Here is a 15,224-nt window from a genome sequence, read left to right on the forward strand (position 1 = left end):
TCTCTTTCTAGAATTCATCAAGTTTTTGTGATCATGGTGGGTTTGCCATATGATTCTTGGATTGTGATCGTTAAAGATGTGAAATACAAAGTCAATGAAGATCAATTTTATGCGTTGTTGTTAAGCAAATTGATTTCATGGGGTAATTTGGTTTCTTATGGAGGTTTGAAGGATGATCATGGAAGCTTGGTATTTCAACCAATTTGTAAGATTACATGGTTGAATAAAATTGCCTTGTCCATATTAGTTCGTAGTAGAAATCAAAAAGAAGGAGAAGAAAGAGATTTGTTCAATAAGAAATACATTTCTCTAATTGAAAACCCAAATAATTTTCGTGCTCTTAAGTTTGTTGAAGTTCTTGACAATGGAGTTCAATGTGATGTTCTTGATGTTCAAGAAAAAGGAGTTCAAGTTGATTCTCAAAATGAAAAAGTTGTTTGCTCAATTGGAGTTCAAACTGATGATATTTTGTGTTCTTATGATTCGTTTGAAGGAATGATTCCTTATCGGAAGCCGGTGATCCAAGAAAATCACAAGTATCAAACTCCAAAAGATTTGATTCAAACTCAAAATGTTCATGTTGTTGAAAGTGGGTTTGTTCATGGAGTCAAGTCTTCAAGATGCAAAAAGATGAGAAAGAAAAAGAAGAAGAAGATGAATCGGTAAAACAAGCGGGTTTACTCACAAAAATCGTCATATGTTGTGAAGCCGAAATCCGTGAAGCAAATTTGGGTTCCAAAGCAACAATCTCCAAGTGTTGAATTGAATTCGAAGTCAAAACCCAAAAGTGTTGGTGGTTCTTTTGAAGATGTTCTTGGATCGTTGAAGAACACGAAGAACACCACGAACGAGTAGTACATCTCGCATGGTGGGTGGTACAATGTTCGATTTGGAGATTTTCTCATTCCGACAAAAGAACCAAGATCTTCCAAATTTGATTCGTTCGTTGAAAACAGATCTCGATTCGTCAAAAAGGTATCTCAAACTCTCAAATGGATTCCAAAACATCCATGATTTCGATTCGTATTTTGCGTTTTTCATTTTTGATCGATTTGACTCATTGGATCAAATCCGTTTCAATCCCATTGATGATCCAATAATTTTTTTTAGATCAAGCCCAATCAAAATTTGTATATGTTAATATTCATCAGATTAAGTCCAAATAATAAGTATGTTACAATTCATGTAATCAAATGTTTGAGCCCAATATCCAATCATTGACTGTTCTTCTTGAGTTCGAAGCCCAAACTTTTTGAAATTGGTACTGTTTGATTTTGAGCCCAAAATTGATTTCACATCTGTTCATCAAACACGTTTTAGCCCAAAGATTCATCCAAATCATATATACGATTCAATTGTTCAGTGTTCTTCATCATGTGCATAAACGAGTTGTACACTCTTGTGTGTGTTCATCGTTCTTGAGTTCTTGTCTTGATATTGAGTCAAAATTTTTGAATCGGATAAATCTTCCAACCGATTTTGATTTTGCTATTCGATTTTATTGATTGAGTGAACGATTGAATACATTGTAATGTCGATTTGTGTTTGTTCGCTAATGAACTCGAGAAGTCAAAAACGCTAAAAGTCAAAATCGTGTCTTCCAGTCAAAGCCGATTTCAATGAATCGGTTTGGAAATTGATTTGGGAGTCGAACCTTGAGAATAGATTCGATTTTGAAAGCAAATGAGATGTTTATGTTTGAGGAGTTTGATTTTGTCATCGATCGTAACTGAGGACGACTTGGAATCGAAATTGATTGTTGATGGTTCGTTATTGATAGCTTGAGTAGGATAGTGGAAGTCGATTGAACAAAGACTGTGAAATTGATTTGGGAGTTCGATCGGTGAACGATTTGTTTACGAATTGTTGAAATGTTGTTATCGATGATTGTTTATGTTTGATGTCGAATGGTTGAAACATTTGGGAATCGATTGAAGTAAAAATTGAGTTCGTTTTTGAAAGTCGACTGGGAAGCAGTGGTAGAAAAATGAAGAACGATTGAAGAATAAGATGTTTGATCTGAAATTGTTCTGAAAAATTGTCAATTTGTTGTTTGTTGACTGATGAACTGAAAGTCATAACAAAAAGTCAAAATTGTTGCTCTTGGTTCAAATTATACGCACGCTTCGCTGAGTTGTACCATTGGATCATCATTTTGTGGTTCTTGAGTTCAATGTTTGAATATTAATTTTTGGTTGTTGATTTGGATTTGAAGTCGATTGATGTCGACTGGTGTTGGTCGCTAGTACGCTTTGGAAGTCAAAATTGAAATTCGATTCAGCAGGTTGTTAATGTCAACGTCAGTAGTCTAATTTCAGAGGCTTTGATATTCGAAGGGTCGATGTTCATTTGTTGATTGGTATCGACTGAAAAGTGAAGTCGATTTGGATCTGATTTGGAAGGTTTATGATGATATCAATGACTTGGATTGTTTTGGTGTCGATAGAGAAGGCTGAGTTTTGGGTCAAATGATTCTGTTTCGTTAAAGACAAGATAAAAGCATTCGTTGACATCTACTATGAAACATTCACGACTTGGGGAAGAAGAAAACATGAATTTTCAAAAATGGTCCCTAATGTTTCGATAGTTTTGCATATGGTCAAAGTTTCGTATGTTTTTGAAGAAATAAGGCACAAATTTCGAAGTTAGCCCTTGAAGTTTCGAAAATTTGGCAAATTATACCCAAATTCGAAAATGGGCTAATTTTCTAAGAAAATGAAGATTATTCATTTCAGGCCCCTGCAGTTTGTGCAAATTGACGCTTTCTACCCAGCTTTGAAAAAGGGGGAGAGTTTTGCATATTTGGCTGTTTTAGGCGCAACGGGTCCCTGCAAGTTTCAGAAAGTGATAATTTCTACCCGGATTTTGAAAAATCTTGCAACTTTCACCCAAAAAGTCAAAATTTTTCATAAATTGAAATTTTTTTGTGGTTTTTTCGTGATTGTTTTTCCGTGCAAGATTTTTGGTGATTCATTTTTGGTACACATCAAGGGGGAGTATTGTGAATATTTTTCCTCGGGCGCTTCTCATCCTTAGTGGGTTTTATAATCATTTTTTGATTATAAAAAGGGGGAGAATGATGGGTATTTGAAGCTTCTCGGGTTTGTCGAATATTCATTTGCGGATTTGAAGACCGATGTTACTTCGAGGGGAAGTATGGTCTTGATCGCGCTAGCTCGTTGGAGATTAAAGCCGGACATCCAATCCTAACTTTGAGGGGGAGAATGTTAGGGTGCAAAGTCACTCTTGGATGTAATGTTTTAGGCTTTCCTCTTTGTATGTGTAAATGGGTTGAGTCTTTCCTATAAATAGGAAGTGAGTGACTCCCAATATGTAAGGAATCATTTGGAGTGTTAGACTAGAGAGAGAAACTTTGTACAAACCCATTTGTATATCCTTTCTAGATCTAATATGAGCTTACAAAGATTTATTTACTCCTTGTGTTCTTGATTTTACATGATGATTCACTAGATCTTTCTAATTCTGCACATGCCATCATAATCAACACCACTACACTCAGCCTTGACCTTTCTGCAGGTCAAGCACCGCTCCACGAACCATGCCAAATCCCGCTTCATGCAGGGCCACCAATAGTCTAGACGAAGATCCCTATACATCTTCGTCGCCATGGGATGAATGGAGAACCGAGATTTGTGTGCTTCCACCATCAGAACCTGGCGCACACCCCCGTGGTATGGCACCCACAACCTACGGTGTAGTGTCAGTAATCCTCGGTTGTCAAAGTCGAAGGAAGAAACCTGACCCACGGTCCGCTCGCTCTTACGATGTTCCTCCTTCATGCCCTCCTACTGGGCCTCCCGAATCTACTCCAACAGCGGAGTCACCACTATCATCCTCAGGAAGATATCCCTGATCGGTGCTGCCTTGCGGCTAAGCGCGTCGGCCACCACATTGGCCTTACCCGGGTGATAAAGGATCTCGCAATCGTAATCCTTTACCATGTCCATCCACTGACGCTGCCTCATGTTTAGATTCGGTTGATCCATGAGATACCTCAAACTCTTATGGTCCGTGTAGATGGTACAACGAACCCCACAGAGGTAATGACGCCAAATCTTGAGGGGGAATACAATTGCCCCCAACTCCAAATCATGTGGCGGGTAGTTCACCTCGTGAGGCTTCAGCTGCCTCGACGCGTAGGCGATGACGTGCCCTCTCTGCATCAATACTGCAACCGAACCTGAGATGGACGCATCGCAGTACACAATAAAATCCTCCATGCCCTCTTACAGAGCTAACATTCGCGCCTCGCACAATCTCTGTCTCAGTGTCTCGAATGCGGCCTGCTGCTCAGGCCCCAAACAAAATACCATGGCCTTCCTTGTTAGCCTGGTTAGGCATACGGCTATCTTGGAGAAATCCTGGATGAATCTATGATAGTAGCCGGCTAATCCTAGGAAACTCTGAATCTCGGATGGAGACTTCGGAACCTCCCATGTCATCACGGCCTCCACTTTGGCCGGGTCCATTGAGATCCCGTTCTGGTTGACGAGATGCCCAAGGAACTGCACCTCGTGTAACCAGAACTCACACTTGGAGAACATAGCATACAAGTTCTCCTTCCTCAAAGTCTCCAGACCCTCTCGTCGATGCTCCTCGTGCTCCTCCTGTGTCTTGGAGTAAACCAAGATATCATCAATAAACACTATCATAGACCGGTCTAACATCGGTCTACACACGCAGTTCATGAGGTCCATGAATGCGGCAGGAACATTGGTGAGCCCGAAGGGCATCACCAGAAACTCGTAGTGGCCATAGGGCGTCTGAAACGCAATCTTCTGTACATCCTCCTATCTGAACCTGATCTGATGATATCCTGAACGTAGATCAATCTTGGAGAACCAAGATGCTCCCTGTAGTTGGTCAAAGAGGTCATCAATCCTCGGGAGTGGGTATCAGTTCTTCATCATTGCCTTGTTCAGCTCCCGGTAATGTATACACATCCGATGCGACCCTTCTTTCTTCTTCACAAAAAGAATCGGGGATCCCCAGGGAGAGCTACTCGGTCTAATGAATCCCTTGTCTAACAGCTCCTGCAACAGTGTAGACAACTCCTGCATCTTAGGAGGAGCCAACCGATATGGTGCCTTGGCTATTGGAGTCGCACCAGGGACTAGGTCAATCCTGAATTCCACCTGCCTCTACGGAGGTATCCCTGACAAATCCTCCAAGAATACATCCGTAAACTCTCGTACTACGGGCACATCGCCCACTGTCGCCTTAACCGCCTCCCGGGTGTCCATAACATAAGCAACATATCCTGCACAACCGTGCTAAAGGTAACACCTAGCTCTCCCTACTGAACATACCGATGTTCCTTGTTATGGCCTCTCCCCCTGAACTACCAACTCTCCCCCACTTGAGGTCCTGATCCGAACCAACTATTGCACGCAATCTATCACTGCCCCATTGGGGCTCAACCAATCCATGCCTATAATCACTTTGTTCCTTCTCAATGGAATAGGAACCACATCCACCAGATAATGCTCCTCGAATAATCTCAACACACGGTCTCGGAATATCGTCGATGCTCGCACCGATCGGTCATCTGCAATCTCTACCTTTAAAGGGAAATCCAACATGCCTGAAGGCTCATGAAACTTCTTGCTAAGCGCAAGAGAGACAAATGATTGGGTAGTTCCTAAATCAAATAGTACCTGAACTGGGATACCATTCACATGGAACGATCCTAAACAGACCACATACATAACATATCAAAATCACAGCAGCGCATCATAAAGCATAATGATAAGAAATCATTCCCGTCACCACATCGGGTGCAGCGCTTGCCTCCTCAGTAGTCAACCGGAATGCCTTGCTCCTCACCACTGGAGCCTCTGCCTTGCTCTGCCGGCCATCAGTGATCTGCAGCGTTGCTGGAGCTGGCGCCTTCACTGGCGCTGATGCTGGTGTCAATTGGGAGCAGTTGGCCTTCTTGTGGCCCTTCTGGTTGCAGTGGAAACATAGCAACTCAGACGATTGAATAACCGGTGCAGGGGCAGTACAATCCCTGCTGAAATGCCCCGTCTTGCCGCAATGTAGCAGCCCGACGATCCCAATCTACACGCCCCCTCATGTGGTCTGCCGCATTTCCTGTAGCGGCCCGATCCTGACTGGCCTTTCGGCCTACCGTCTGATCCCTTGGGCTTCTTCCCTGAAGCCCCAGTCGTCTAACCCTCTTCTATCTTTCTTTTCCTAACATGCTCTAGATCAATCTCCCTCTCTCTTGCCCTGGAAATCATGGAATCCAGGGTAGGGCACGCTGAAAAACTAACATGCTCTCGAATGTCGGCCCATAGCGTGTCGTGGTAGCGGGTCCTCCTCATATCCTCATCCCCCACAAACTGGGGCACCAGTAATTCCCTCTCCCAGAACTTGGCGGTGATCTCCACCACAGTCTCCATAGTCTTTCTCGTCTCCAAAAACTCCCGGGCCAAATGCTGATGCTCTACAGCTGGCGCAAACTTTGCTCGGAATCGGGTCACAAAATCTGACCATGTCATAGCCTCAACAACCGAGGCTCACAGAGAGTCACCAACCGACTCCTACCAATCCCTAGCCCGGTCCCTCAAACACCCTGCTGCAAATCGTACCTTCGACCCCTCGGGGCAGAAGCTTGTCAGCTGTGCGGATTCAATGTTCGCAATCCATCGTCTGGCAGTAATGGGGTCCTTCGCCCCATGGAAATCTGGTGCACCACTGCCCCTGAAGTCCTTAAAGGACAGTATACGAGATACTGACTGGCCAGACGCCATATCAATCCTGAACGCCCTGAGGCGATCCTCCATCAGCTCAACTATCCCTTCCTTGATCGACCCGAAGATGATGGGGGTCGACTCAAGGATGCCTCTAGTTATCTCTGGCGCGATGAACTTACATAGCCTCTCATCTGTTGGCTCGGAACCTGATCCTGATCCCTCTCCTGAACTGCCAACTACTGGCCTCTGCCGTAGTACCACCATTCTACAAAACATAATACCAACTGTTAGTGATAACGATACATCTCGAGGGATCACATCCACTACAAGTTCCCTGGTCTTGTCTTATCCTTCCTCAATTTTGGTACGGATCCTCTGCTTTCAGTAGTACGGGCCCATACTACCCTCCACATCTATCTGTAACTTCCTGAAGGACTTCCTTGTCTCCACCAAGTCCCTTTCACTACTGCTGATTCTCTGCTATTCCCATCCTAGGCTTACCCTAGGGAAAATCTCTAACTCCACCCAAACCGCTCCTCAGCTGCTGAAGGCCTTCTTGTAATGCCAATTAGCCATTATCTGAATACCATCACATGTGATGAGGCTCAGATAGTCCTTCGAGTAACAGACTCATCCCTACAACGGTTAGACTCAGACAATAGCTGCGCAATAGGGCCAAATCCAACACTCTGAGATTATTCAACCCTGATCACATGTGACGTGACGTATTCACGTAATGGCTAACTCCCATCACTCAGAGTCCCACAAAGCACAAAGCAAGTGGAATTCGGACGCAGGAAAACTACTCAAGCAAATTTGTCCTCATAATGAGAAGTTAAACTAGCATATAATGCTGAGCTCATACTACCAGGCATAACCTAAACAGGCTTTCCTACTACCGTCTACTCAATACTAGCATGAAATTCCCATAAGCTGAAGCACATAAAGCAGGCACATAAGGAATCATTCCTAGATCCTTAGTCCTATTCTAGCATGGTGTTCTACTAAAATTGATAAACATAATATAACTGCTATGGGTACTATGGGGAATACATACTTGAACTTGGCCGGTTGCCCACATCACACACTTGATCCTTCTCAAAACTCTTTTATCTTAGTTTTAGGAAGTCATTTTCCTTGTAAAAATCTTTTAATACCTTGGTTTGAGTCCAAACACCCCTGAAGGTGTGTCCGAATCCCTCAAACCAGGGCTCTGATACCAACTTGTAACGACCCAATTTTCACAACCAAAAATTTCATTTTTGATTAAGTGATTTGTACAACATTTGTATCAAAATATCAACTGATCATATCATTTAATAAAAGCGTGTTTCGTATCTGAAAACCAAATCGCAAACACATAATAATGTCAGAGAAAGAAGGAAGCTTGAAAAGAAAATTAAGTTGAGTCTGATAATGAAAAAGTGGATTTCGGTCGCATGGTTCGATGTTCATATTTTTAAGTTGGTGCTTAGGAGTTATCATAGACTGCTTAGGAATATTTAGTAACATAGTTTTCATATGTATTTGCGTTGCAAGGACAAGTGTCTCCACATTTTATAAATAAAGTAAAATTTGATTTTATCTTAATTTACGTATCCTTGCAATGACATTTGTGAGAATTTGTGTTTATATTTCTATTGTTAGCATTGTAGAAAACGGATTTGATTCTTGGTTATATCATTTTTGGTAGTGTCATAATTTTCCGAGTGAGGAAGGATTCTCATTACCCAAGTCTCAATTGGATAGAAACTTGGAATCAAATGATTTGAATTGTGTGATGTATGAGAATCTTGATCATTGGAAAATTGGGACTTATTCCTTGTTCACATATGTATGTGAGTCAAATGAAAGACTATAGGATCTAGTACATATTCATGTACACTGGTCAGATCCACCACTAAGGACGATGAGTCTATTCGTCATAATTTAATGATAGTTCAATAAATATATGATTATGCTTACAAGTTTGAGTATAAATCTGATACTTTGAAAAAGTTTCAAAGTATAGCAGAACGAATAGGAAGAATCAAATTGGGCAGAAAGATAAAAGTTTCTCCAATCTGAAAGGAAAGAAGAGTACTTTAGTATTGTGTTTTATGATCATCCTAATGATTATGGAACCATGTTACAATTGATTCTCTAAGGACACCTTAGTGCATTTACATGACTAAGAAGAGGTATCGGGAATTGTTTAAATGGTTAAATCAAAAGGATAAATCGTACTTCGTTCCAAAATCAAGTTTTAGAGTTATACTCTAGTTACTCCTTGTTGTATCTTGACTAACGTATAACTAAGTAGGTTTATAACACATCATGAAATCTGGAGTAAAAGTATTTCTTACTCTTGCACATTTAAAATTTGTAGTTGTGAAGTTTTCGTTTAAACAAAGACCAACTAAGACCAATTATATGAAGTGTTTTCTCTATAAGAACCCTCACTAACTCTTCAGTATTTGATTGTTGAAAAATGTTCTTTGACAAAGAATCTTATATGTCAAGAGGTCAATGGTAGTCTTAATGGTATTGAGGTTGATAACCTATCGTGTTGACATAATCTTGTTTTATGTGCGCATTATAGTTAAGTTAATTATGCATGTGAGTTCTATGAGTTTTCATTTGATTGCATAAGGCAAAAAACACCTGGATCAGTGAAAGTACATTAATTTGTATGGGTGAGTTGCTCAATAACTTGGAAGCACTGGTAGGCCCTTCTGCTATCGGATGGCAAAAAATTTAGAATTAGCGGTTTCAGTCCATATGAATTTGGAATTGTCATAAATCTTGTCTTATGATAGTGGTTGGAAATGACAAATTCACATGTATAGAAATACATACACCATAAAATCTAAGTGGTAAGATATTTCTCTCTACTTCATGAGAATGATTGTGAGGAAACACTTTCACTAGTAGATTTTAAAGGATTGATTAATATTATTAGAATTAGCAGTTGTGATAATTGCGTTCTCAAATTCGAGTATGATTATGGCATCCCTTTTCATAGTTCGAATTGTGAGAAATGGCAAATAGTTTGATCGTTCGGGACTTATTGTTATGAGTTCTGAAAGGGTTTAAACAGACACATAAGCTATCTAATGAATGGTGTATGAGGTTGAGAAGTCTAGATAAAGAGTTTTCGAAGCACCACATATCATAAATCTAAACATTGGTAAGAAAGTCAGTAAATATTGATTTCTAGAAGTCCAACTGATTTCTTAGTACATGTCAAAGCTAGTGGGAGCATAATTATTACACTAGTAAGAACATAATTGTTATGCTAGTGGGAGTGTGATTATTATGTTAAGTGTTGCAAGTTAGCAATGCTATTTATAGGAAACGAAGTTCTAAATTTTCAAAGTCGTAGAATTTGGAAATTGTTTCGCTATAATACGGCTTAAGGGAGAGGACATTTATACTTCATTTCGAATCTATAAGGTCAGATTGGAATTTTAATAGAACTTAGTCATGAACATATATGAATGTCATGTTGAAATGTTTCAACATAGGAAATTCCATATATGGAAATATTATAGCAAGACTCTGGTCCAGTATCATGTCTTTATGTAAGACATTATGAATCATATCCAATATGCTTCGCGTATAGAAATGATTTCATATGCCATAATATTCACATGTTCTGATTTTTCCAAGTGCCTAGCGCATTAAGAGCGAAAAGGGACCAGAACCGAATATGACTAAAGTTATTAAATAACGGTCAAGGACAATCTAAGGTTTACCAAAGATTGGTTCTTGTGGACAGTTAGAGGTATAGTAATGGACATACCATATTGATATAAATTTGAATAGATAGGATTCTATTAAAAATGGATTTTCATATAGTAATTATGGAAATGTTTCCATAATGGGAGTTGGATATTAAGAATCTATGTGTAAGTTAGTAACTATAATGCAAGAAGGATGTTCAAGGATTGCTCTCTGAATGTGAGACTTTGGTTCTAGCAATTGTTCTTCAATGGAATGCTTTGTAATATCACTGGCCAAGACTCTGTGACTTTGGTGCCTTGACATTACAAAAGGATCATTACATGTAAGTTTAGACTCTAACATATTCTAGTAGTGGCAAGAATATTGTATTCTTACATTTATAATAAGGATTAGGGAATTGTGAAAATAACATCATTAGAAATGTGTTTAATTGATCTATTTCACAAAGGAAGGACCATATATAAACATAGTGTGCATGCTTAGAGAATGGGATGACTATTGTTTTAATTCAAAATATTAAGTTGATTGATCGAAACACTATACAATGAATAAGATCTAATTAATATGGTGATTAAATAATAAGTGTTTTATTTATATTCAAAGTTTGAGACCATATTGGAATAGGTTATTATTGTGTTTCACATTGCATGTTTTACTTCCTAAAGAATAAGATTATTCAAACATCCACAGTCAATCAAATTTTGGAAGTAAGTAATGAGGTAATACTATCATGAATCTGACTGTAGATTGTCTAAGTGCTTAGACATAGCAAATGTTTGTTTCAGTATTGATGAGTACTCCTGAAATAGGAAGTTGAGTATTGGATTAAACCCACGCTCATTTGAATCACTTCATGGATTTTATCATGAGTGATTATGAGACAATAATATCTTGATGAGAATTAAACTCTATAAGATTGATAGATTCAAACAGAAATGAATAATAATTAGCAAAAGACAATGAACAACACAATGAATCAAATGAATGTCGAATGATTAATATGCTCCACCTCAAAAGAATTCAAAGAGAATTTCTACTGTAGAGGTGTGCTAGGGTTACAATACTTAATCTCCAAAATAATATTTAAAAGCATAATTAATATAATCCAAAATAATAACTAAAAGCATAATTAATATGTCTACAAACCCTGAAACTAAACACGGTTGGACAGGCCCAAATCGTGAGTACAAATGGACCCAACTACGAAGGCCCAATGGCGCAACCCCTTAGACTCAACAATCTCCCCCTTTGCGCCAATTGAAACGAGAGATTACTTCCGTTGAGTGAGAGAGATGATTTCACAGTCTTTAACGGCTTCGGTATGATGGCAAGCAAATTTTGACGAACGTTAATATACCACCGAAGCATGTCCGAAAATAACTCCTTGTCTGCATCACTGTTCTGATCCCACCTTTATATGATTTCAGGAATATGCTCCAAGCACGCGGTGGAGAACAAATGTTTATCAGCAAGAGCGAACAACCATCTCTGACCTTATCCGCTGGTGAACAAAATCGTGTGATGTTGTGGATCGATTTTTCTTTTATCATCACAGCCATGTCGCTTGCCTTCCTAATCGGCTTTATAATGGGCTTCTTTCTTATGGCAGAGGCAACCTCCTGATCTATCTTTGCAACTTCAAGTATATAACATACCAACATCCGTTTGATATGATTAATGATAGGCCCATACTCTTGTTGATTGGACAAAATATATTATTTAGAAGGATCCAATCATGAGGATTTAAATTTGGTAGATCAGCAAAGGAGATCACATGGACCGAACTGTTTTAGCCTCGGGTCACTTTGAATTTATTGTTGAAAAACTTCCCTGTTGAAGTAGGTTTCAACACCTTAACAGTGGTGATCTTCTAATTACTCCACGTCAGGTATTGCGGTTGAAAGAATGAAAGATAATATTCGATCAAGTCTCGATCAACCTTTAGATCAGGAGAGGGGATGGCAATGATTGACTCAAAATAGTGAAAGATAAATGCCTTTCGAGTGATTGGCATGTCAAACTGGGCATCCTTGGAGTTTTCAAGACCGAAGGAAAGGACCGGTTCAAGCCAATGTGTGCTTGGAGAGTCGATTGCCTCTTTCAGAAGTGTTTCCATCGGTCATAGAGGGAATCAGGATTTCCTTCATTCCAAGATGTCATTCACTTATTTTAGCTTCATCTCCCTTTCAATGTCTTCATTCGCCTTTTGAAGCTTCTCCTCAAGCTCTCGATCACTCTCTTTGAATTTGGGATGTTCAGGTTTGGATGTTTTATCTTTAATTTCAATCACTTCTTCAATTTTGACCTCAACGCTATCATCAATGTTCTTTCCTTTTTCATCATACTGCCCGAAGCATCCTTACCATTCGGTACAACAGTAGCTTTTGGTTGTGGTGTAGGTCTGATTGTGGGGGGTGGTTAAGATTGACCTTGAATAACATTGTCTCCCCCTTGTTTTGGAGGCACAATAGACTCCAGAACACCCTCAATACTTCTAAAAATGTCCAGAGCAGGTGTCAACTTCTCAGCCAGATGGCGTCGAACCATAATAGTAAGAGAGGAGTTATGAGCTTCAAGTAGAGGCAGAGGAATGGAATACACATCACCAACACTGCTTTTGATGATACCTCGCTCTGACTTGAGGTCAGCATTCTCCCTTTGAACCTGGGAGAGTTGCAGAGCTTGAGTTCTAACTTGATTGATTTTGAGTGTCAGTTCATCCATTACTTTGTTTTCCATGGCAAGATCGTTTTGCAGTTTGTCAAGGCGAGAGGAGATAGATGACAAAAAAGCGGTCTGATTAGCTTTTAGAGAATCATGCACCATCTCAAATTATTGTTGCCTACATTAAAGTGACTTGGAACTAAAATCAATAGCAAAATTGAACTTGTTAGCATTAGACTCAACAGCCCCCTTAAGAGAGTCCAGAAAATTTTTGGCACCTTCAATCACATTGGCCACCTCTGCAGATGCACTCTTACAAGATAAGGCAGAGGTATCCATAGCCCTGGTTGCTATATGGATATACTCATCATGCTTTTGAATAGAAGTTTTAATCAGGGCTTTGACATCAGTATCAGAATACGTAGATGTTGAGGAAGTGGAAGATGAAGCGAGCAACCTGTCAAGCTTCTCATTGAGATCCTTTAGGTTTCACTTGGTGATGGGATCATCATCAACATCATCTCTTAGAACACGATATGGGTTATAATAAACAGTTGCAAACTCCATATTGGCTCTGCCAGGAACAGTATCAGATTCGGTTGAGGGAGGTGGGGATAAAGGTTTTGAAGTAACAGGGATTTCAAGACCTTCGGCAGGTGCCCCCATATCAGATATGTTGACAACAACTAGAGGTTTAGTTGTAGTAATTGTGATGGTTTCTGGTGTGATGATTGGAGGTGGAAGAGGAGCAGTTGAAGTAGTTGTTGGAGTTGAAGTAGGTTGAGAAGTAACCGGTGGGGGAAGAGGTGCAATTGAAATAGGCACTGTAGTATGAGATGGAGAAGGAGGAGGAGTTCGAATAGATTCGTGTAAACGTACTTCAGGAGTTGGGGAACAAGGAGGTGTATTTCCTCTTGGTGGGCTTTCAAGATGAACAGATTTGCCTTTATTTGACTTCTCTTGGTCTTGATTCGACGGTACATAATCAAAATCACTCCTTGATGCAGCCTTCGGTTTCTTAGCCATCTTTTTAATCTTTTTCTTCTTGTATGCAGAAGAAGGTTCTTTTTCTGCTTTGCGCTTTTTGGGCGTGGCTGCTTGGGATGATTGCCCTTCTGCATCCTTCTTCTTCTGATCTGGTTTCTTTCCCCTCTTTGTTGGTTTATTAATAACCTCCAACGCACGTTGCATTTCTGGAGTTAGTTGCCTTGGCCCTGTTGGTGGCAATTTCCTGTAATTAGTCATAAGCTTGCTTTCAACTCTAACACATATGTACATCGATTCAGGAATGGAACCGATGAATGTGAATTGTGTGGGATCAGAAACAATGATCTTCGTGGTGTGGAAAGTGGCAATCGAAGATTTCAAAGCATCCGCCATGATAGGAACCTGAAAGTGCTCCATTGCTCTTTGAGTTACCAGCGTCCAGAATCGTCCACAAGAAATTTTAGAGTGTTTCGACAAAGAATTGAGACTTTGAACCAGTTGAGTCCAAATCAAGGACCAATAATCTAGATTGATTCAATGGTAAAGACCTTAAAGAATGGTTATAAATCCTTTGTTGGCCCTATTAGACCCAGCAACCCGTTCTGCTAATCCTTTGAATATAAGAGTAAAAAGACCATTCCACTGAGAAGGCAAACAAGGCTTCTTAAACTTTGTCACCGTGGTAAGCACATCGGTGTAACCCATATCATAGAACATTGTAAACAGCTGTGTGGTGGTGATGGAATCAGGAGATACGACGGAGTCATCAGAAATAAGCCCTAACAGAGAGCAAAAGCGGGCTTTTGAAACAGTGGACTTGTGATTGAAGATATCAAAGTAGATCCTCTCCTTGTGTTTATCATAAGAAGCAGATGAATAGACTTGGGATAGCAGTGACATTGGTACCGATTCAGCTTGAGTTAAGGCAATCACCACTGGTGAATATTTGAGGCATTCAACCACTTGTAGTATGTAAGGATCATAAAGGAAGAGATTCAGTTTGATAACAAGATTTTGATTTGGTTTGATGGTCAGAAGAGAAGATGAAGAGGTTTGTTCATGAACTAATGATGATTCTGCCGTTGTTGAAAGTTTGGAAGTGGTAAAGAGGTACAATAGGTGTGAGAA

Source organism: Lactuca serriola, chromosome 1, assembly GCF_051521515.1.
Source record: "Lactuca serriola cultivar US96UC23 chromosome 1, Lser_US96UC23_V15, whole genome shotgun sequence".
Taxonomy (NCBI): domain Eukaryota; kingdom Viridiplantae; phylum Streptophyta; class Magnoliopsida; order Asterales; family Asteraceae; genus Lactuca; species Lactuca serriola.